Consider the following 22,269-nt stretch of genomic DNA (forward strand, 5'->3'; position numbering starts at 1 on the left):
ACGAACCTCTGTTTTACCTCCTCAACAACTCCAGGAGGTTAGTACTATTAGACTAGTAATATAATTGGTGAGGAAACTGCGGCTCTCCGAGTTTTAGGTAAAATGCCTCAGGTCTCACAGGTAGGAAATGACAGAGCTGGAAGGCACAGAGACTGCCTGCCTCTTTTGAAGGCTGTTAGGTGTGGCTGGAACCCACAAGTCATGATGTGCCCTCTGCCACCCCCCTCTCTTCTAGATCTCATTGTGGGGGTGCAGCCCCGGGAAGGAGGAAGACGTGCACATGACCTAGTACACGGAACTTTTATTGTACCATGGCCTTTTATTTGGCAGATTAATTCCATTTTAATTGGAATTCTGGAAATGAATGAAAAAAAATTACAAGTGTTAGATGGTCTGTTCTCAGGGTTTTTGAATCTGTCTGATTTAATTCTAACCTATTAGCATGCTATTATGGAGGAGTATTATGTTGAGAATCAATATTACACTAAACACTAATATTTTATTCAGTATTAAAAATTTATACAAGTGGTAATACAAGTGCTTTATTCCTACTTCGTCTAAATGAGAAGAAATGCTTCCTTAGGGCGATTTCAGTTACCAAGAAACTGGCATTACACTTTACATAGATCATTGCTTCAATGAATTAATAAGACTTAATTGAATGAAATTTGTTTATTTTATTATAAAGTGTATGAGTTTTTCAGCGTATCAAAAATGTTTTCCATTTTCTACTTTTATCGCATGTTAAGAGGTTAACAAAAGTACATTATTGTCCAATATTGCCAAAAAGGTCAAAACAACTCCTACGCATTCTGGCTTCAGGATATCCTTCCTCTTTCCCTCCCTCCCTTGCTTCCTCTTCTTTTTTCTCCATTTGGACACTCCATTCTTTTTTTGATTCAAATGTAATCTTAGGCTGAAATTGGAACCTAAATGTATCCAGACTCTGCATTACGTACATTTTTTTGCACAGAGGAACTACTAAGCCTAGATAAACTGTAAGCTAGATAAACCTCTAATAACCACCTAGAGATAGTTCAGTTAGGCGGGATTTCAAAACTGGTTTTCAAGTCGGCTCTCCAGACTGTGCCCCCCTGGGTACCTCTCCCAGCATCTGGCCTTGCCACACGCCTTGGTTTTAGATCCTGGGCCCATGGCATGGATCTCATGGCTCTTCCTGACCCCTCTTCTGTTTACTTCCTCTACTCTCCTAAATTCAGTAGCTTTTTCAAGCTTCCAAGCCAGGGCAGTTTGGATCTAACGAAGGTATTCACAATTTTTATCACTTGAGTATTTAATTCACAACTTCTCAAATATTTGAAAACTGGGAGAAAATGACACTTTTAAAAATATCCCTAACTTTGTGAATTGTTATACTTTGTTAACTTTGTGAATTGTTCTTCAGTATTAGAAAAGTTTTGCTTCGTGTTTTAGTGATCTCCCAACTGGGCTGGCAAGATCAATCAGTTAATATGCACATACCTTGAAAGACCAACTCTTTGGGAAAAGGTTGCTTGTAATTCTAAAGGCATATTAGAAGTTAAAAACTGCCATGCAAAATCAAAGCAAAAAAAAAAATTGTTGAATAAATTAAGCTAACTGAAAAATTAGAAATGGGAAGTATGTTCAGCATAGTAATCACCATTACAAATAGGAAAATTTAAACTAAAAAAATAATTTAATGGGTTGACTTTTCTAAAATATTGATTAGATTTCATTAATAAGCATTTTATGCATATGGCTATTCTGAAAGTTCCTTTAAAAATGAAAGACTAATGCCTTAATGAGAGGTATTATTACATGAACATATTTGAATCTGGCTTATGAAAAATAGGACTTGAGAATTTAAAATGTGTGCATAAAATGCAAATGGATTTAATTAACTGAAAACCCATAAGACAGAACTTCTTCAAATAAGCAATTACTTTGGGGACTAATAGAGTAAATAGGATCCTGATTCATTAGCACAAATATCCATATGAGAGAAGGATCAGCAAATTTTATTCTTTAAGTTATTTATGCACATATGGTAATATCTCATTAATTTATGGCTTCAATAAATTTAAAATCTTTTGATAATTTTTTCATGAGCTGGGCTGACGTTTACCTTTGCTTTTGCAGACACGTTATTTATAGGTAGATAATATATGGTGTTTTAAACATTTATTTTCAATCTTCCATACACTTTTTAGACACAGAATAAACTATTTTCAGTGAACCTCAGGCACTTTACAAGCTCCTACATACATCCAATCTATATGCTAATAACAAAATGTTCATATGATTTATTATTACAGGTCTCCTTAAGGATTTCTACTTTGTAATGTTTTGTTGGAGTTACTATATGTAGTTTAAAGAATAAAGGCCACGTTTGTTTGAACTACTTCAGCCTACCCACAAATTCAGAGATGCCCACCTCCCTAATTTGTTAGAATAAATGAAATGTATTAATGAATATTCACAGCTATACATATAGAATTTTTCTTTTAAACATGTATTAGAACATATAAAGAAAAGTAAAATACAATGAAGGGTGGAAATAAATGATTTTGTGGGTGGACAAAGGAGTGAACGGTCTCAAATCATTTTAAGTCCTGCAGGCACAATATCCTGGTGAAAGAACTTAATAATGTTGCCCTTTCTTTAAGAGCTGATTTTGCTCACGTGGGGTGACTCAGTTCTAGTCACTTGCAAAGTGAGATGTTTTTCCAGTTAAAGACAGTCAGTGCCCAGGCCAAAAGGGGTGGATGCTCCAAACTAGGGCTTCTGGAATGAAGAGAATGCCACTGCCCAGCAATATGGCATTTCTAAATCTTCCTTTTATGTGGCCATGACTTTTCAGAGTCCACATGTCAATTTGCACCAAAGAATTAAAAGCGTGTATAAAGTGGGGAGAAGAGTTATGTTATTTTAATTATCAAAACTCACATGTAGTTCAAAATGACTCCATTCTAAGCCAGATAAAACATATTAAACTAGAATTTATGAAAACCACAATTGCACTAAAAAATGGAATATTCTCCTTTTTAATGAAATATTCTGAAGACAGATCTGCATATGATTCATAAATCATGCTACCTTCATACCAGAAGCATTTCCATTTCTTTTGTAAATATTGTGAGGAAATTAGGAGGAGGGAAAAGGCAAATATGTTACTCAAATTAGTAGTTACTTACCATATGAAGGGGGAGAACAAGCTTCAATTCCATTTTCATAACTTAATCAAGAATACTTGATGAGAGAGGCCTCTTTCATGAGCTTCTTGAATGTTATAAAATCTGGGGAGGAGACAGAAGCATGGACTGTTTCATCGTCAAGAAGAAAACTGCTCAAAACAATACTAGTTTCTTATGTCAGTGGTTAGTTCTCATCTGGACAAGAGCTATCCCAGCCAACCATATGCCACCTACCCACCCATCAACCAGCTGCCCACAAAAGTTTGAGCCAGATAGGCTGAAATGACCACTGTCACTAGAGAAAGAAGACCCAGGGTTGAATCCCACTCAGTACTTGTCTGAGTGAACTTTATGTCCTTGACTTCACCGAGCCTCTGCTCCATCATTGCTCCGTTGGGAGTAATAATACTAGATAGTCAATGGCTTGTTCTGACGATCAAAGGAGATGGTGTCTGGAGAGACATTTAGTTAACACCGGAAGTATTTAATTTATTGATGCCCTGACTCTTCATCTTAAGGATCTGGGGTGGCTTCCAAATAGAAAAATAATGAAATATGAATAAAAATAACAGTGTTGAGAGTAAAAAAAGGAAGTCATATGCTACCTATATTGGTCAACAGTTGAAATAATTGAAGTTACCATTTGGATTTGAATTTCTTGATAATTTAGGTAAAAGGAGAACATAATTTCTTCTATAACTCCTATTGTTAGAAAGGAGAAAATGTGTTACTTCCCCCAAAGAAATTGCCCTGAGACAAAATTCACAGAAAAATTTTTCATGGAAAACACGATATACGGACAGTGAAATAAAATGAACTATTTAACAAAAGTGGGACTGACTACCTTCCATGAAAGCTGAAGGGCAAAATAGTACTTATGCTTGGAGGTAGTTATTATTGCCATAAAATTGTATTATTCCTAGAGACAAGCATTAAGTCTGAATTAGGGAAATACTAAATATAATCCCACTGACTCCCAGTTAACAAATCACCCAGCACTTCCCCCTTGTTGTGCCTTCCTAACACACACACACACACACACACACACACACACGGAGCTTCTTTCCTGAAGTCATGTTCTCAGTAGTGGGAGGGGGGGAGCTTCTGAAGGAAGTCACTGATTACTGGCCACTGTAGGCCAGTCACTGCTCGATAGGGGATGGAGCTGCAAGGATGAAGTGTGAACCTGGACGTGATACAGGACTGACAGCTGAACCCATTCCATGGGGCCAATCCAAAAGGGAAAGGAAGAGAAAGATACAACCAAATGATTATACAGTTGACCCTTGAACAATGCAGGGGTGAGGGGTGCTGACCCCGCACGGTCAGAAATCTTCATATAACTTGACTCCCCCAGAACGTACCTACTAATAGCCTACTGTTGACTGGAAGCCTTACCAATAGCATAAGCAGTTGACTGACACGTATTTTGTATGTTCCATGCATTATATACTGTATTCGTATGACTAAGTAAGCTAGGGAAAATGTTATTAAGAAAATCACAAGGAAGAGAAAACACATTTATAGTACTCTTTCATATTTCATTTTATGGGTGCTCTATAAATTATAGATTAGATGATTTTGAAACATCAAATAGCACTATGAGAGGCTCTGAACATAGGGTTAAGAACACCATTCTAGAAAATATTTTCTGAATAAGTGACAAGAGCAAGACTGTCCAAATTTGGGACACTAAAAGAATGGAAGGAGAGAGGGTGAGGAAAAAAAAGTACAGATGGACATGTTATTTTTCTCTTTTTTATTTTAACACAAATTTGATCATTTTATAAAAATTTTTTTTTTTAAGATTTTTTTTATTTATTTATTTGAGACAGAGAGAATGAGAGAGAGAGAGCACATGAGAGGGGGGAGGGTCAGAGGGAGAAGCAGGCTCCCTGCCGAGCAGGGAGCCCAATGCGGAACTCGATCCAGGGACTCCAGGATCATGACCTGAGCCGAAGGCAGTCGCTTAACCAACTGAGCCACCCAGGCGCCCCAAATTTGATCATTTTATAAAGATCAGGTAAGGTTTATATCTGAAGGAAGATGTTGCATTTGTTTCAGTGAATCAGATCACAAAATATTTAGTCACTCTGCATTTGAGATTATCACATGAAATATATTTTATGGCAGATCTCCCAATAGGGCTGGAAAATATCTTCCTGGTACCTGTCTCAGTGCCTGGCACATAGAAGAGATTTTAATATTTGTTGACTGAATAAGCGCTTGCTCATCCAGTTACCTCTCTCCAGCTGCTTTCCAATCTCTTGTTTCCCTTTTATAGCCAAACTACTGCAAATAATTACCAATAGTCATCTTTCTTTTCTTAACTCCCATTGGCAGCTCACACCTCTGCAGTCTGACCTTTGCCTCATCACAGTGCTCACTGGCTGACCTATTAACTTCCATCCCCACCCCACCCCCCGCAACGCATGCGCAGACAGTTGTGGTGTAGCCGGTGCTGGAAGGGAAGTTGAGGCTGCAGCTGACCCCAGAGAAGTTGCTGAGAATGTGCTGTGCGATGTGTCAGCCCACAGCCTCCTTCTTCTAAACAGGGATGCCAGCAAGTGGGTGAGGCGAGTCAATACTGCTTCATGAACATTTGGTTTATTTACCTTGGGCACACAGGCACCACTGGGTGGAGGAACAGGCAGCGTTGTGCTCATAAAATTCCTTGCTGTCAGGTTCACGTTTTCTCTCCAGTTCAGACCCCAGGACCTCAGACTCTTCTATGCTCAAATTCTACCCCAGTTCCACTCTATCGTGGTCACCAACATGTCAGAATGGCTTTCTTCTCTATCATGCTAGCTCCCGAGGTATCTCGTTAGAAGAGATGTAAAATATGAAATGTGAAATCTTCTAAATAGGCATGACTGCAAATAGACCCAGTTAGAACTCTATTTCAATAGCGATTTCTCTTCATTTTAATTCAAAACAATTCTCTCCTGATCGGTGCTCCTCCACTCTTGCTAAATAAACAGTTCTTCTCAATCTTCCACATTCAAGCCAACTGACCACTCCCACCCTCCTGAAATGAAATCCTCACTCCCTTGCCCTCCCTGCCCCCCATGATCCAGCAATTTCCTGGGTTTCCTTCTATTTCACTACTCCTTTCATCCTGTACAAGCTCATCCTTCACTACTTGGCTGTTATGGATTTGAATTCCTTAAGACTTTCGTTCCACCATTCACTTTATAATCTTCCTGTAGGCAGTCATATCCATCTATGGATCATATCCATCATAGCCAGAACTATGGATTAAAGATGAGTCCAAGTTTACATCCAAACCCTAGAGCTTTCTGACAAGCTCCACACCCACAATCCAATGTCTTTTTGCTCTGTCCTCTAATGTTCCCTACAGAACTCAAACTCCGTATGTCCAACTGAACTTAGCATCTGTCTTTGCAAACTTGTCCTCCTCCAGTGTTCCCTTACTCTTCCGCATGGATGCCACATCAATATTGCAGAAGACGGCCCGTCCATTTACCTTTTCCATGTCTCTTTAATCCATTCACTTTTTAGAAATCACCACCTCAATCTTCCTACCCCTAGGCCATGCTACCAGTATCTCTGTACTGAAAATGTTCAACTGGTCTGCATGACCTTCTCCCCTTGCCAACCTATACTCTGCATTGTAGCCAGAAGTATTTTTTTGAAATAGCAAATTGATGATGTAACTCATTACAATCCCCCCTCCCTTCTCCCAACCTTCTCATTGGCTCTAGGATGAAGACATATTTTTTGCTACGGCTAAAAAGCCTTTAATGGTGACGGCCCCTGATCACATCTCCGGACTCATGCTGTTCACCCCTGCTGTCTGCACTCTAGCCACTTGATCTTCTTTCAGTCTCTCACATTGCTTCCACTCTCCTCTTCTTGCCATATATCACAGCTTTCCACACCTTCCATGTCACGCCTTCTGCCTCTACTCCTTTTCTAGTTGACTCCTATCTGTCATTTAGATCTCACTTTCCAGAACCTTGTGTCTCTTCTCTGTGGCATATTTACAACAGTTTCAGTTTCATACCGATGTCTCTCTTCCCCACCAGCCGGCCTTTAGGCCGAGTGAGGGCAAGGGATACCTGAAGCTGTTCATTGTATCCTAACGGTGTCTGGCACTTAGTGGGTACTCGGTAAAGTTGACTTTATTGAACACGTGTATAAAATGAGCATGAAAATAAACACATATAAATTCAGTGTGAAAAATGTACCCATTGCGTAGTGTTTGAAAATTCTAAAGATAAGCACTGTGTTGAGATCAGTAATGAGCACTGGGAGCTTTTGGAGGATTTAAGAAATTAAAGTAGGAGGGCTTCTTTTCTCACACAGATTGAGTAGTGGGTTGATGGGAGTGATGGGGATTTTTTTTTTTAAGATTTTATTTATTTATTTGACAGAGAGAGAGTGAGCACACGCACAAGCAGGGGAGTGGGAGAGGGAGAAGCAGACTCCCCATTGAGCAGGGAGCCTGATGTGGGACTCGATCCCAGGACCCTAAGATCATGACCTGAGCCAAAGGCAGACGCTTAAGGACTGAGCCACCCAGGCGCCCCAGTGAGGGGGATTTTTTTTTAATGAAAAATTTCACCTGGGCCAAAGCAACTTTTTTTTTTTTAAGATTTTATTTATTTATTTGAGAGAGAGAGAGCAGTGAGAGAGGGAACACAAGCAGGGGGAGTGAGAGAGGGAGAAGCAGACTTCCTGCTGAGCAGGGAGCCTGCTGCGGGGCTATATCCCAGGACCCTGGGACCATGACCTGAGCCGAAGGCAGACGCTTAACGACTGAGCTACCCAGGCGCCCCCCAAAGCAACTGGTTTAAGCATATGAGAAATATGCTAAGTTATGAAGATAGTGCTTTTAACTCTATTCTTGCCATTTTGCCCCTACATATATCGAACAAGAGCCATTGTAGGGAGAGGAAGAGATGATTGAGACCAGGGACATGGTCTCTGGAGGCAAAGGAGAGATGTTTAAAAAATGTTTTAGTCTCTGGATTGTGAGTATTCTGCTGGGTGTGCCTTTTTATATCCTTGCTTCTAAAATCCATGTCATTACATGCAATATAATTGTCTCTGCTTCCATATGGTGACAAAATTCTAGCAACTATATCAGGATCTCAATAAATAGGCAAAACAAAAATGTTGCATAAGTTGTTTTCCCTCAGTTACTTTGCAAATAGAACCCCCCCAATAATAAAACACAAATTTTGTAAATTAGTATAGTATCAGTTATGAATGCCATTTTGCAATTATGAGAGTAAAAACATTCTACATTGAAATAAGAAATGCCATCTGATTTCGATTTAACTCAAAGGGGGAAAAACACATTCCATTTAAGAATGACAAATAAAGCTGTCAATGTGATCCATTTATAGCCCCTCCGAGAATGCCACAAATCCACATAATGTTCTGAGAAGCTAGTTATTGTATTTGCTCTCTCAAAGAGAGAAGGCGTAGAAGTTCCCGTGACAGACTGTTATCCAAGGAAACTAAGGTTAGGGGGAATAACTTAACGTTAGTCAACATCCTAGGTGCATACGCCTTCAAGGGGAGAACGATAGCTTTGGGCATCTTACTTAAATAGTGTGTGGCAGTGGAAAGGGTGGACTGCTGCAGGGACGGGTGGGGTGTAAGACAATGGAGAAAGCTCTTTGTTTTCCCAATCTGTCCCCCACCCCTCCTCCTCTGAGCTCTGTGAGGGTCTCACTGACCTCATGAGGCCTCTTTCTGCAAGGAAAGCCATCTTCATTGTAAACATCCAAAGTGCCAGTTGTGTTTGAACATTTATTATGGGTTATTTCAGGCTCAGGTACAAGGACACTTGCCACAAACATTGGAAATATAATCTCCATTCTTTATTATGATACTGAAACTTCCTTCTTCTAAGAAGCAGTTTGCTATTAAATACATATCCATGTATTCATCTATAAGTATATGTAAAACATGACCCTCTACAGGACATAACTGATTATATTTTTCTCCTTCACGTTGGCTGCTAAAAACTGAGAACAAAATTTGTTACTATCTTCTAGCAAGAGTGTTGAATTTCATGGCATAAATTTTGAGTATGAATCTCTCTCCTGGCCCCATCTTATGTTTTTAGCCTTATTTTTTTTCCTTTGACTCATTTTTTCTTACCTATTTGAAATATATTTTATATTGCTGTACAGTATGTATTTTTATTAGCCTTTCTCTATAAGCCTTAAATCCTCTCCAGCGTATAAATAAAACATTCAGCATTTATGGATGCCTTTTTTTTTTTTCCTTTGGAGGGTTGCAGAATTTTCCCAAGACAACATATAATTTATTAGTATAGATGCATGAATATTAACACATTGGTATTCATAGTAATTAATTTTTTTGTGATATTTAGTTTAATATTTCAGTTAGATTTTCTTAATATTTATATATATGCCTTTAGAACTGGGATTCCTAGCCTGAGGTCCATGGACTCAAATTATATGCAAAATTTTGAGCATGTAAAATTTTATTAATGAGGCATTGCATGATTTTAATCCAATTCTGAAAGGTGATTTTGACCCAAAAGATAAAAAAAAGATTACTGCTTTGTAGTGGAATAACCACAGAAGACCAGGTCTTAGTCTTCTGACACTCAACTAATGATAGGCTATTTATTGACTACCCACTAAGTGCCTGGCCCTGTAATAGATACTCAGTAGCTATTAGAGCAGTAAACAGCAATAAACATGTAGGCTTGACTTCTGACCTCAGGGTGCTTCTAGTCCAGTGGGGGTGAAGGTAGACAATAAAAAAATGAACATAAAACAAATAAGCAATATCTGAGGGGAGAATATTTGAGATAAAGGGACCAGCTAATGCGAAGAAGGGAGATGTTATAATCCATAGGTCTTCTAGGAAATATGAGTGGTAGATCTCCAAATTCATTTTCAGTACTTCAGTCTAGAATAATCAGACTAATGCTCTTATTCATGAAAGTCAGAAGTGTTTTCCTTTTCTTTTAAAGTTAGATTTCCTAATGTGAGGAAAATGTATCTTCAGAAAAAGATTATACATTAACTTCATTCATTAAGTATTTGAGTCTCCCATCTTTTTTTTTTTTTTTAAGATTTATTCATTTGAGAGAAAGAGAGGGAGAGTGCACAAGCAGGGGGAGAGGCAGAGGGAGAGGGAGAAGCAGACTCCCCACAGAGCCGGGAGCCTGACGCGCGGCTCAATCCCAGGACCCTGGGATCATGACCTAAGCCGAAGGCAGACGCCCAACCATCTGGGCCACCCAGGCGCCCCTGAGACTCCCATCTTTAAGGCACTGTGGGGGATGCCCTCAAGGTGCTCAGCACAGCCCAAATAAAATATAACTGCCATACATGTAACTATAATGTACCGTAAACCAATCCTGTATTGTTCCCTACCATAGGTTTATGAGCCAAGTAAATTCTAGGGCCCAGATGCTTTAATATACAGTTTGAAACCCAAAGCTCTTTAGAAAGGCACCAATCACCCTGTAAAAGTTAAAGATGGATGAGCTGGAGAAAGCGACACATCATGAAAACTGGGATTAAACATTCTTTGAAATAAGAACATTGTACTCTCTGGTTTGGAAAATGCTCTAAAGAGCCCTGGCTGTGTAAATCAATAAATTAAGATGTGACTAAAGATCATAACTATCTCCCACATTATTAGATGTTTTCCCGAATTAAATTCTTTATGCATATATTAAACAAATAACATACCGATAAGATGAAGATGACACTGAGGTCACAGAATTCTATGGGATGCCTCCTGGGTCCCAGAACCCATGTGAGAGCTCTGTGCACATGCCCTGGGAGGGAGGGCTGCTATTAGTTCTGTTTTACTGAGCGGGAGAAACTGAGGTTTGGAGAAGCAAAGCGATTTGCCTGGTCACAAAGCTGGTCACAGGAGACAGCTGGGATTGGAACCTAAACAGTCGAACTCCAGAGCCCCTATGATCCCATTTCCTGCATTATCAGTCAGCTCTGGGAAGGCAGGTGGTTGCGAGAATTCTCTCCGATAAACTCATCTGCTTTGTGGTTTAAATGGCTTTGGGGAACAACTTTCTGAATGATTAGTCTGAGCTTATCGTGTGCAAATTAATTTAAATATTAGCCAAAGCGAAACCGTTAAGATGGCAAATCTGCTATGAAAAGTAACACACGCAATTAAAGTTTCCTTGACTTTGGCTCGGAGTATATGATTTAGAGTGTCCATAATATTCCCTCTCCTAGGAATAATAACAAAGAGTTGAATGTATTTATTTTAAGATCCTCAGTTAAAAATACAAACATTATTTTACTAACTTGTTTCTGCGCTTACTGTTTTTTGATAATGAAATTTTAACTTGGAAAAGGGAGATTTTAAAGCTTTCCCTAAATCCAGGTCAAACAGTCATTTCTCTCTCTCTTGTTTTAACTCCCCCAAACTGTCCATATCCTAGCGGTAGAGACCACTGATTGAATATTTATGCGCTATCACCCACTGTGCCAACACTGTGCAACCTCATTTTATCCTCACAACAACCCTGTTAGTAGCTCCTATTATTATTCCCAATTCCCAGTTTAGGAGATTGGGGCCCACAGAAGTTGCACACACACCAAAGGCTTCCCCTTCGTTAATGGAGGAGCTTACACCAGGCCTATTGACCCTAGAGCCCAGGCCACCTACAATTTCACTCTGCCATCTCCCTTTGTCTGATGGTCTTCTCATCCCTCACCGATACATCACTAAGGATGCACTGTTTCCCAATATAGGCAGTCTAAAAACCCTTTAGAATTTAAGGCTGTCCACAATCTGGACTTTTTAAAAAACCAGTCCAAGCTAATTTCTCAATATTCCTTACTAAGTATCTTCAAAGCCTAAGGGAACCTGCCCTCTGTCAGAGCTTTAAGAAGTCTCCTAAACCCACAATCCAGCTAAATTCTCCTGCTCTTAAAGGCCAAGTTCAGGGGTGCCTGGGTGGCTCAGTCAGTTAAGCACCTGCCTTCAGCTTCAGCTCAGATCCCAGGGTCCTGGGATCGAACCCCGCATCAGGCTCCCTGCTCAGTGGAGAGTCTGCCTCTCTCTCTCCCTCTCCCTCTGCTGCTTCCCCTGCTTGTACTCTCTCTCTCTCTGTCAAGTTAATAAATAAATACAATCTAAAAAAGAAAAAAAAGGCCAAGTTCACATTCCACTTTTCCAAGCTACCTTCTAAACCCACCAGCCCAGAGGAAGTAGTTTGAAGAGCTGGCCTCTACTGTCTACATTGCAGATGATCCTGATGTTCCCAAGAGCTTTGGCAGCCTGGGATCCATGGAATACTATGAGGGTTCTGTTGGAAAGTGCTATTGGACTTTTTTCTCAGGAGCATGTTCAGAGCTTGTATCAGTTTCTCAAAGCTTAACAACCACTCAGTATTACCGTCCCCCTCTCCCCCGCCAGGCCCACCCCCAAGTTCTGGAAACTGATGACATTAAATGCTAATGTTCACTGAGCAAGGTTGCCAGATTTAGCAAATAAAAATATTATATGGGACATGCCTATACTAAAACATGATTTGTTGTGTATTTGAAATTCAACTGTAACCGGGCATCATGTACTTGATCTGCAGCCCTTTCCTTGAATGTTTTGTGGATATTAACCTTATCTCTCTACTATACTGAATGTAATCATCTGGAGGGCAAGGGGCTTCATTATTACTCCACAGAACTTAACATGTAAACTTATTGCTAATTACTGATTTACTTTTGTGGTCCAACAGAAACATTTTGGAACATTCTTGAATTGGGGCCGATATCAAACCCAATAGCTATATCATGGTTATAGATATACAGCTTTTGCTACAAGGAAACAGATTCCCATCATACCTAGTATGCTATTTGCTAGCTTCAAACACATCAAACTTTTCCCTAATTATCTTTGTTAAAAAAATCCTCTTATAATGAACCTGGGAAAAATAAAAACATACTAAAAATATTATTGGATCTCAAAGTGAAGTCTTCAGACTATTTGAGAAAGTCACGAAAGGTGTTAAAAATGCAGTTGTCTGGGTCCAATCTCCGACCTATTAATTCAGAAATGTGCAGAAAGGTTCTAAGCAATCTGCGTTTTTAAAAGCCTTCCAGATGATTTTTATGCCCTCTAAAGTTTGAGGACTGCTTTTTTTATGGGATGTAATACTCTAGCAAGGATTGCTCTTTAAGTTAGAGAAGAAAAGTTATTTTAGTCCTTAAAAACAAGCCAGCATCATTTGGAGTTCAAAATATCAATCATTTCTTAAATGTGTCTTGAATCTATCATGCTAGTGGTAAATGCTCAGCCCTGTAGATTTGCCATTTGGAGCTCCCCAGCATTTAAACAGAACTGGTAAACTAATGATAGATATTAAAAGGCTGCCTGATGGATCATTAAAATAGTAAATGAGTCACTGAAATTTATACAGGCCATACAAAACTTAAAAATAAGATTATCTGAGGGCGCCTGGGTGGCTCAGTCATTAAGCGTCTGCCTTCGGCTCAGGTCATGGTCCCAGGGTCCTGGGATCGAGCCCCACATCGGGCTCCCTGCTTGGCAGGAAGCCTGCTTCTCCCTCTCCCACTCCCCCTGCTTGTGTTCCTGCTCTCGCTGTCTCTCTCTCTGTCAAATAAATAAATAAAAATCTATTAAAAAAAAAAAAAAGATTATCTGAAGTAGAGTGTTCTGCTGTGTACCAATGCTGCTATCCAGGATTGGTCTGGGAAACCTAAGGCTCTTTGGAATTTCTGGAAAAAAAAAAAGTGTCCTTGCATAATGCTCCCTACCCCTGTTGACTGGGTGGTCCCTGGGATTTTTGACTTCTTGGTGAGAGGGGTGCTAGTCTGGAAGTCAGGACGCACAGATTTATGTTCTGTGTGTCCTCATCCATAAAACAATGATTTGGACCATTAGTTGGTCTCCAATGTATGTTCTGAGCCCAAGTTCCTATTATCATTCTGAGGTTCTGTTTTCTGTTGTCAGATATGGGGCTTGGACCATGTGCAGTGTGTCTGCTTGTCCAGGGCGTCCCAGGGTAGTCGTGCTGTCTCCATTACTATACTTGGATCCCCATTCATAACTCAGGCTCACTGTAACAGTGTAAGATCGATGATGCTTCATTCGGGTTTTCCCAGGGATGGGACAATATATTGGCCATTAGCACATGTCCTTTGTAGGAGATAATTTTTCATTATATAATTATAATCATATAATTCATAATTATTCAACACACACTTACTGATCACAGCTATGTGCTGTGTGTCACTGTGCTAGACCCTGAGAATACAATAATGAAAAAAGTCAGGCAGAAAGAGCTCTGGCCTCATGTGGCTTACAGTCTGATCGAGGGAATGATGGAGAAGGTAAAAACAATAGCCACATATAAACAGATGTATAAATAAAATAAGTGAAGTTTGTAATCAGTGTTTTAAAGGGATCACTCGGCCTGAGATAGAAAATAACAGAAGAGTGTTCGGGAAGAGCTTCTTGGAGGAGGCGATATTTACTTGGACTGGCAGGAAGGAAAAAGAGACCAGGGAGGGGGTTGGAGGAAAGGTCAGGGCAGGGAAGAGCATATTCTGGAATCCCGTGGGAGGAGCAGTTTATGTGCTTGGCATCCAAACGTCCCTTCTATCTCTGAGAGAGAATTTAATCCAAAACTAGAGAAAGGAAACCAGAGGCCCAGAGGGTTTAAGGGACTTATCTGAGCTCAAATGGCCAGTTAGTCATGCTTCAGTCCAGAATGTGAGCCCTTCTGAGGGATCAGGATCACAATGCAGCAGGAAGCACCACAATGCTTTGGTTCAAATCCTAGCTCTTTGACTCATCAGTTGCTCCTCCTTGGGCACCAGAGCTTCTTTGAGACTCAGTTTTCTTTTGTGTGAAACACAGATGACATCGACCACATGAGATTGTTACAGGGATTGAATGAGATAATGTGGCTCAGTGCCTGGTATATCACAGGCATGGTGCTTGATAAATGCAAACTCCTTTGATTTTTCAGAGTGCGCTGTCACCCACATCAAACTGTTGGAAAATAAGTAGGGCAGAGGTTAAGTTATTTGGATAAAGGAAGATGGCTAGCAGAGGGGAAGTTCTGGAATACCGGGCTGGGGCCTGTTCAGCAGCTACCCATCTGAGGGCTGAGTGGAGGAAATGAGGAAGGGCCACTGAAGGTGGGAACATGTCAGGAAGAACATCCCCAACTTCGTGGTTCTGCTCACAGCTTAATCTGCTAGTGGGGAAACTACAGTGTCTTCATAAAACAGAAAAGACCATCCTTAGTATATTTATACTTACAATTAGCATATAAGAAACAGGTTTTACTCTAGGAGACCAGTAAGCAGAAAAATGAGACACTTTATTATTAACTAGATGTAAAGAGAAAAATGTGATGTTAACATGTCCCTCAATCCACTAGGAACAAATTAATTTAATTATCTGCAGGATATTAAAATGATTGCTGGTATTAAGGATACTTAAAAACCAAGCCCATGATATCGGAAGAATGAATAATTTATCTAAGTAACTATGAAAATTTTCTTCATTGTGAACAAAACCACAGATTGAACTTTAGCCTTAAAATACCGAGAGGCATATTTCATGGATTAAAGCGGACAGCTAGCTCTAAGGCCATCCCACAAAATCCGTTTGCTCTCCCCTTAGACGTACCCAAAACGTGAGGGAATATTTATGGTTCAGGCACACTTGAACCAGGGCTGAACATTTCTTAGTTTCAGAAGTTCACTGGGTCCCCTTTCCCCCAGCCATAAGGTAAGTGCCATTCCATATATAACTTTTTTTTTTTTAAAGATTTTATTTATTTGACAGAGAAAGGCACAGCAAGAGAGGGAACACAAGCAGGGGGAGTGGGAGAGGGAGGAGCAGGCTTCCTGCTGAGCAGGGAGCCCGATGCGGGGCTCGATCCCAGGACCCTGGGATCATGACCTGAGCTGAAGGCAGACGCTTAATGACTGAGCTACCCAGGCGCCCCCATATATAACTTTTTGAAATGCTGCTTACTTTATGATTCTCTGCCGATAGTGCCTTATGGGAGAAATTTTATTTCAAAGTTTCACAGGATGTGAATTGAACTCATTATTTTACTCCAAACTCATTGTTTAATTGACAGGAAACATGCATTCTAAATCATCTTGTATGCATGGCAGAAGCAGCTACATAAATTTAACAATGGGAGGATTATTACTATTTTGCATATTTATGGAATTTTATATTCAGGAAGCATTTTACAAATCTTTTATTAGTTAATCCTTACGAGTGAGTCTGACAGGTGGTAAACAATGCTTTGGGTTTTAAATTGCCAATACGTGAAAACTTTAATGGGGAAAAAAAAAAATCTATGGCATTCCTCCTTGCTCCCAAACTTGCCAAGAGCATATGTTTGATAACTTTTTCCTCCCTGCAAGCAGGTTGGTGTCCACCTGAAACACAAGGAGAAGGGAGCATACTGGGCTCCGTCCCAGGTCAGGTGGCCAACATCAGGGGAAACCTCACAAGACACCAAGGTGATACTGACAGCATTTCCAACAAAGATGCATCCCAGTAACAGAGCACATAAAAAGACACATTAGGAAGCAATTTTTCTAAAACTATACAGTAAACTTGGTTTTCAGTTCTAATGATGCCATACTTACTGGACTCACTCTCTAATGACATCACTAGTTCTTTTCAAATGAATGCATGTATATTAAAGAAATAAAACCTAACTCAAACTAAGAGAGTTTGTATTTCTTTTTTCAAAAAGTCACAAATTGAAAACACTTAGCAGCTTTGGACACTCACTTCAAGCTTTTTAGGATCCTTCATTGTGCCCCTCCTCCAGGTAGGAGAAGGTGTTGGAGAGCCAGGCAAAGAAAGCCTCTGTGGATTAAAGTCTCATTGTTGACCCAAACCTTTTACAGCCTAGGGCTTTCAGAGCTACCAAACCAAGAAAAATCAATCACACATCACCTGAGGGCTGGACATGAGGAGCCGCAGAAGCTGCACCTACTTTCTGAAGATTCCAGCAGGGACACGTCCTGCCCAGATTCTAATCTCTTCTGAGTGACAGTGTCTCTATCTCTCTAATCCCTCAGGCCTCCACCCACCGCCTGCATTGTGTGTGGTGTGTATGTGTGTGTGTGTGTGTGTGTGTTGGAGGCCAGTTGGGTTGGAGGGTGCAGAAAACACCCAAAGTATCTGGAACCTAGCACCCTCTGTGTGTGTGTGTGTTGAAGGCCAGTTGGGTTGGAGGGTGCAGAAAACACCCAAAGTATCTGGAACCTAGCACCCTCTGTGTGTGTGTGTGTGTGTATTGAAGGCCAGTTGGGTTGGAGGGTGCAGAAAACACCCAAAATATCTGGAAGCTAGCACCCTCTGTGTGTGTGTGTTTGTGTGTGTGTGTGCAGAAAACACCAAAGTATCTGGAACCTAGCACCCTCTGTGTGTGTGTGTGTTGGAGGCCAGTTGGGTTGGAGGGTGCAGAAAACACCCAAAGTATCTGGAACCCAGCATCCTCTGTGTGTGTGTGTGTGTGTGTGTGTTGGAGGCCAGTTGGGTTGGAGGGTGCAGAAAACACCCAAAGTATCTGGAACCTAGCACCCTCTGTGTTTTTTGTGTGTTAGCACCCTCTGGGGCCCCGTGCTTTCTCAGTGCAGCTGGGCAACTGTCAGGAGATCAGCGTAAGGTAACCAACCAGGTCACCCCCCTTTCAGGGGTGCAAAGGGATGCTCCAAGCCCTCGCGTCCCCTGAGTGTGCGGATACCGCGAGAGCGCGCACGGAGGGACCCTCCGAGTAACACCTCCCACCCTGCGCGGCCCCCATTCCCCGCGACGCGGCCCCGCCCCGCCCGCGCCGACTCTACCTGCGGACGCTGGAGGCGCGGCGGCGGCGACGGCTGGCGGTCCTGCGGTTGGCCGGGCGGCTGCTCGGGCTTTGTAAAGCTGCCCGACCCCACCCTCTCCGACCTCGGGCGCGCCCCCTTCCCCCCCGCCCGCCTGCAGCCGCCCCTGGGCCACCTCGCTGCGGCCGGCCGCCGCCTCTCTGCGGGGCGGGGGCTGCGGGCCCTCCCCACCCTCGCGGCCTGCTCCGAGACCTTCGGGCGGGGCCCTGGGCCGCCCCTGCCACCACCCCACCCCTACCCCCACCGGAGCTGGCACCCCGCGGCGCCGGCTCCACCCCCCACCCTCGGGGTCCCCCAGCCCTGGTCAGCCCAAGTGCCTGTGACCCCGCCCTTGTCTGCTCAGGGCCGGAGGGACCGCGCCCCAGTGCCGGCGTCCCCACGACCCACCTCTGGGATTCCCGTGGGGTGGCCAGGAGTTGGGGGGGCGACTCCTTCTACCAATGGAGGCCAAGTCTGGGGAAAGTTTCTGGCGGAGTCAAGGGTCAGCTTTTTCTTGTAGGGACGTTCTCTAGCCCAGAGATAGAAACCCAAGCGATTCTATCTGCGGTTTCTGCTGACATCACAAACCACACATCACTCGGTGTCGTGTTGGGTAGTTTACACAGACTCCCTGTCATTACTGCAGCCTTCTGCACGTTCGCCCTTCAGAAGCCCAGCCGAGTGACATTTCAGCGGACGCGTTAAAGGAACTTAATTTTTTAATAAAAAGTTAATGCTGGAAGCCAATACATTACATGCTAGTTCTGCCCCAAGCTCCAATCATGGTCACCTCTGAGTAATTCAGACCTTTCAACGACCAGGATTACGTAGGCTGGTCACTACCTTGCACTTCCAAATCTCCAGAACTTTCCCTCTCTTTAGCCGTCTTTATTTCCCTGGCTATATGGAGGAGGGGTGAAAATGAAATGCAACAAAAACAATTTCAAGAGCTTTTAACAGTTGGTATAAAAGTGTATGGGAGAGACAGTCTGCAATCATTGAAAATAAGATTCGAAAATTATCTGTAGATCTCACTCTTCAGTTTTACCATTTTGCTTGAGTTTGAATTATGGAAGGCTAGGGGTATCTATTATTTTTAGCAGAAATAATACTTTTCTAAGAATTATTAAGCAGATTAAATGTATAATATGGTTATGATGGCTCAGGGTAAAATTCCCTTTACAGAAGAATGTGTTACCAGCTGATAGGAGACACATCTTTTTTGGTGAGATAAAATTGGTTTTGTCTTAGAAGGTAAATAATAGAGAAAGGTAAGCTAGAAAACATAGAATCTCTATAGTCCTACCTGCCATCTGATGTATATAATGCCTTTTTGGCTTCCCTCTTTCTTTCAATTGCTCCTAATAAGCTATAATTTAAAGATTGCTCAAAGCTTTGATATTATTCATTCTTTAAAGTATTTAATGAGGGCTCAAAAACTGCCTGGCACTGAGCTTGGTGCAGGTGATATAAGGGTGAACTAGACAGATAAAAGTCCTACCTTCTAGGAGCTCACATTCTATGGGTGGAGAGACAGCCACTAAATAGGCAAGTGCAAATGTAATTAATTGTGTCTGTGAAAAGTATGTGGAAGTATGGAGTGCTAGGAGGGGACACCCTCCAAGTGGTCTGACTTTTAGTGGACCTATTTTGTTTTGAACGCTAGAGTTATTTCAATGCTGCAAAGTTTTTTTTGTTTTGTTTTGTTTTGTTTTGCTATCCTTTCTTTCATGTCACATATTCAGTCCATCAGGAAACCCTGATTAGCTCCAGCTTCAAAATGTTTTCCAAATCTAACCCTAACTACCACTCTCCCAAAGCAGCATTGCCTATTTGGATTTCTGAAAAAGGCTCTGTACTTGTCTTCCTGCTCTCAATCTTGCCCCTATGGTCTATTATCCATGAGGAATTTAAGGTGACCCTTTAAAAGTGTATGTGTTAGCTCACACCAATCCTCTGCTCAAAAACCACCCAATGGCTTCCCATCACTTTTTTTTTTAAAGATTTTATTTATTTATTTGAGAGAGAGAGAGAGAAAGAAAGAAAGTGTGCACGTGCGCGTGTGAGCCTGGGGAGGGGCAGAGGAAGAGGGAAAAGCAGACTCCCTGCTGAGCAGGGAGCCTGAGGGACTAATGGACTGACGGACTGATGGATGTGGCGCTCCACCCCAGGATCCTTGGAATCATGACCTGAGCCAAAGGCAGATGCTAAACCGACCGAGCCACCCAGGCACCCCCTCATCACTCTCAATCACTTCCCATTGTGACAATACAAACTTGACCTTAGCCACCAAAGCCTTACATGTCTGCACCCTACCTCTCTTTACCTCCATTTCCATCACTGTCCCCTCCCCAGCTCTGCCACCCTCTCTGGCCTTTCTGCTGTTCTCTCATCCCTTTGGCTCCTGCCTCTTGGCCTTTGAGCCTGGACTCTTCCTCTAAATATTTAGAGGCTTGCTCCTTAGTAACAGATATTTGCTCCCTCGTCCTCATATCAGAGAGGTAATCCCTGACCACCTATTCTAAAATAGCCTCCTCTCTCACTCTCTCTTTATTCTACTTGAGTTTTCCTTGTAATATACATGTGCACACATACACATGCACACATTTATTGTTTGTTGTCTCTCAGAATGAGAACAACTTGGTTATAATGTCATGCACATAGAAGACACTAAATATTTGGAAAGAAAACCTATGAATTGGGGCACCTGGGTGGTTCAGGGGGTTAAGTGTCTGCCTTCAGCTCAGGTATGATCACAGGGTCCTGGGATTGAGCCCCACATTGGGCTTCCTGCTCAGCGGGGAGTCTGCTTCTCCTTCTGCACCTCCTGCTGCTTGTGCTCTCTCTCTCTCAAATAAATAGATAAAATCTTTTAAAAAAGCATATAAATTATGTTATGGATTGAATGTGTCTCTCCAAAATTAATATGGTGAAGCTCTAACCTCCAACATGACCAAATTTGGAAATAGGGTCTTTATGGAAGCAATTAAGTTTAAGTGAGGTCGTAAATGAAGGGCCCTGAGCTGATAGGATTAGTGTCTCTATACGAAGAGACACTGGAGAGTTCACTGTAGTACTAAGGAAAGGCCATGTGAGCACACAGAGAGATGGCAACTGCTGGCAAACCAGGAAGAGAGCTCTCATCAGGAATCAAGTGCACGGGCACCTTGATCTTGGACTCCCCAACTTCCAGAACTGTGAGAAACAAATGTCTGTTGTTTAAGCCATCCCATCTGTGGTATTTTGTTATGGCAGCCTTAGCCAACTAAGATAAGTTACATAGAATGTAAAAGAAAGAGTTCATACTCATACATTATAGCCAATCATTTCAAAAGATTACTAATGCGTGAAATGGTGTGATGGTGTGACCTTTAGCCAATTAACAAACTTTGCAGCACCTCCTAAAATAATTGAGGCTTGAAGATTAATCTTATCTGGACCCAAGAATGGAGTAAGTATTTAATGTAAACAAAAGTCTTGTACAACTTTGTTGTTTGTTTCTGAGGTCATGAATGACTGAAGCTCCGAGTAGTAAGAATGGTCTGGTCATGGTCACCATGGGGAAAACTGCTGTTTCAGGAGAGCACAGCCTCTAAACTCCATAAAAGTTTCCTGCTGGTCCACGGAATGGTTCTTATGCTAAGGTGTACCTAGAACATAGTCATGGGCCATTGACTGATATTCAAGCAAAGTATCAGATACTTCAGGTAACAGCTTTTCTTACCTACCACAACTGCTTCTACCCTTTATGTCCAAAATAGGCTGTGGGCAGTCAACTTTGAGCTTCCATTTTTTTTTTTTTAATTAAAAAAAACCCCTATGCCTCTGCAAATATATATATATATAGATAGATTGTTACTGGCACCCTCAGTTGCCCATAGGTCTGCTGGTCTCCTGTCCTCCCTTGCAGAGGTATTTTGAGGAAATACTGGGAGATCCCACAGCATGGAGGGGCTCACATGTGATCCCTGCCCTTTTTTTTCATTTCCATTGTGTTGCATCTTATCGATTTTATTTGTGTTCACTTAAGGAATTAAGGGTTCTATTATTCAGAATCAACCAAACCAGCAGTCACAAAATGGAAAAGTGGCTTAAAAGGATTTCTGTAAAGAAGATAATGCTAATAATAAAAGCATAAGCAAACAACAGGAAATTGGTGGAACTGAAGCTTTTCTGACTGTAGTAAGAATTCTTTGCCATCAATGTTGATGATTTACTTAATTCAG

The 22,269-nt window shown here is 41.6% G+C and overlaps 1 protein-coding gene across 2 annotated transcripts in view; it reads right to left on the minus strand.

Annotated features, from left to right (window-relative positions):
* Window positions 1–18,577, minus strand: part of RHOBTB1 (Rho related BTB domain containing 1) — a 120,227-nt gene extending 101,650 nt beyond the window's left edge. For both annotated transcript variants that reach the window (XM_045877902.3, XM_064594669.1), the window contains exons 1-2: window positions 18,452–18,577; window positions 3,177–3,278 (exon numbers count right to left, since the gene is read on the minus strand). The gene's annotated coding sequence lies outside the window, so the exon portion shown is untranslated. The remainder of the gene's footprint in view (window positions 1–3,176; window positions 3,279–18,451) is intronic.
* Window positions 18,578–22,269: the final 3,692 nt, after the last annotated feature.

The sequence above is a fragment of the Mirounga angustirostris genome, unplaced genomic scaffold (assembly GCF_029215605.1).
Source record: "Mirounga angustirostris isolate CCGP_5_RB_7025 unplaced genomic scaffold, mMirAng1.0.hap1 SCAF_6, whole genome shotgun sequence".
NCBI classification, from domain to species: Eukaryota; Metazoa; Chordata; class Mammalia; order Carnivora; family Phocidae; genus Mirounga; species Mirounga angustirostris.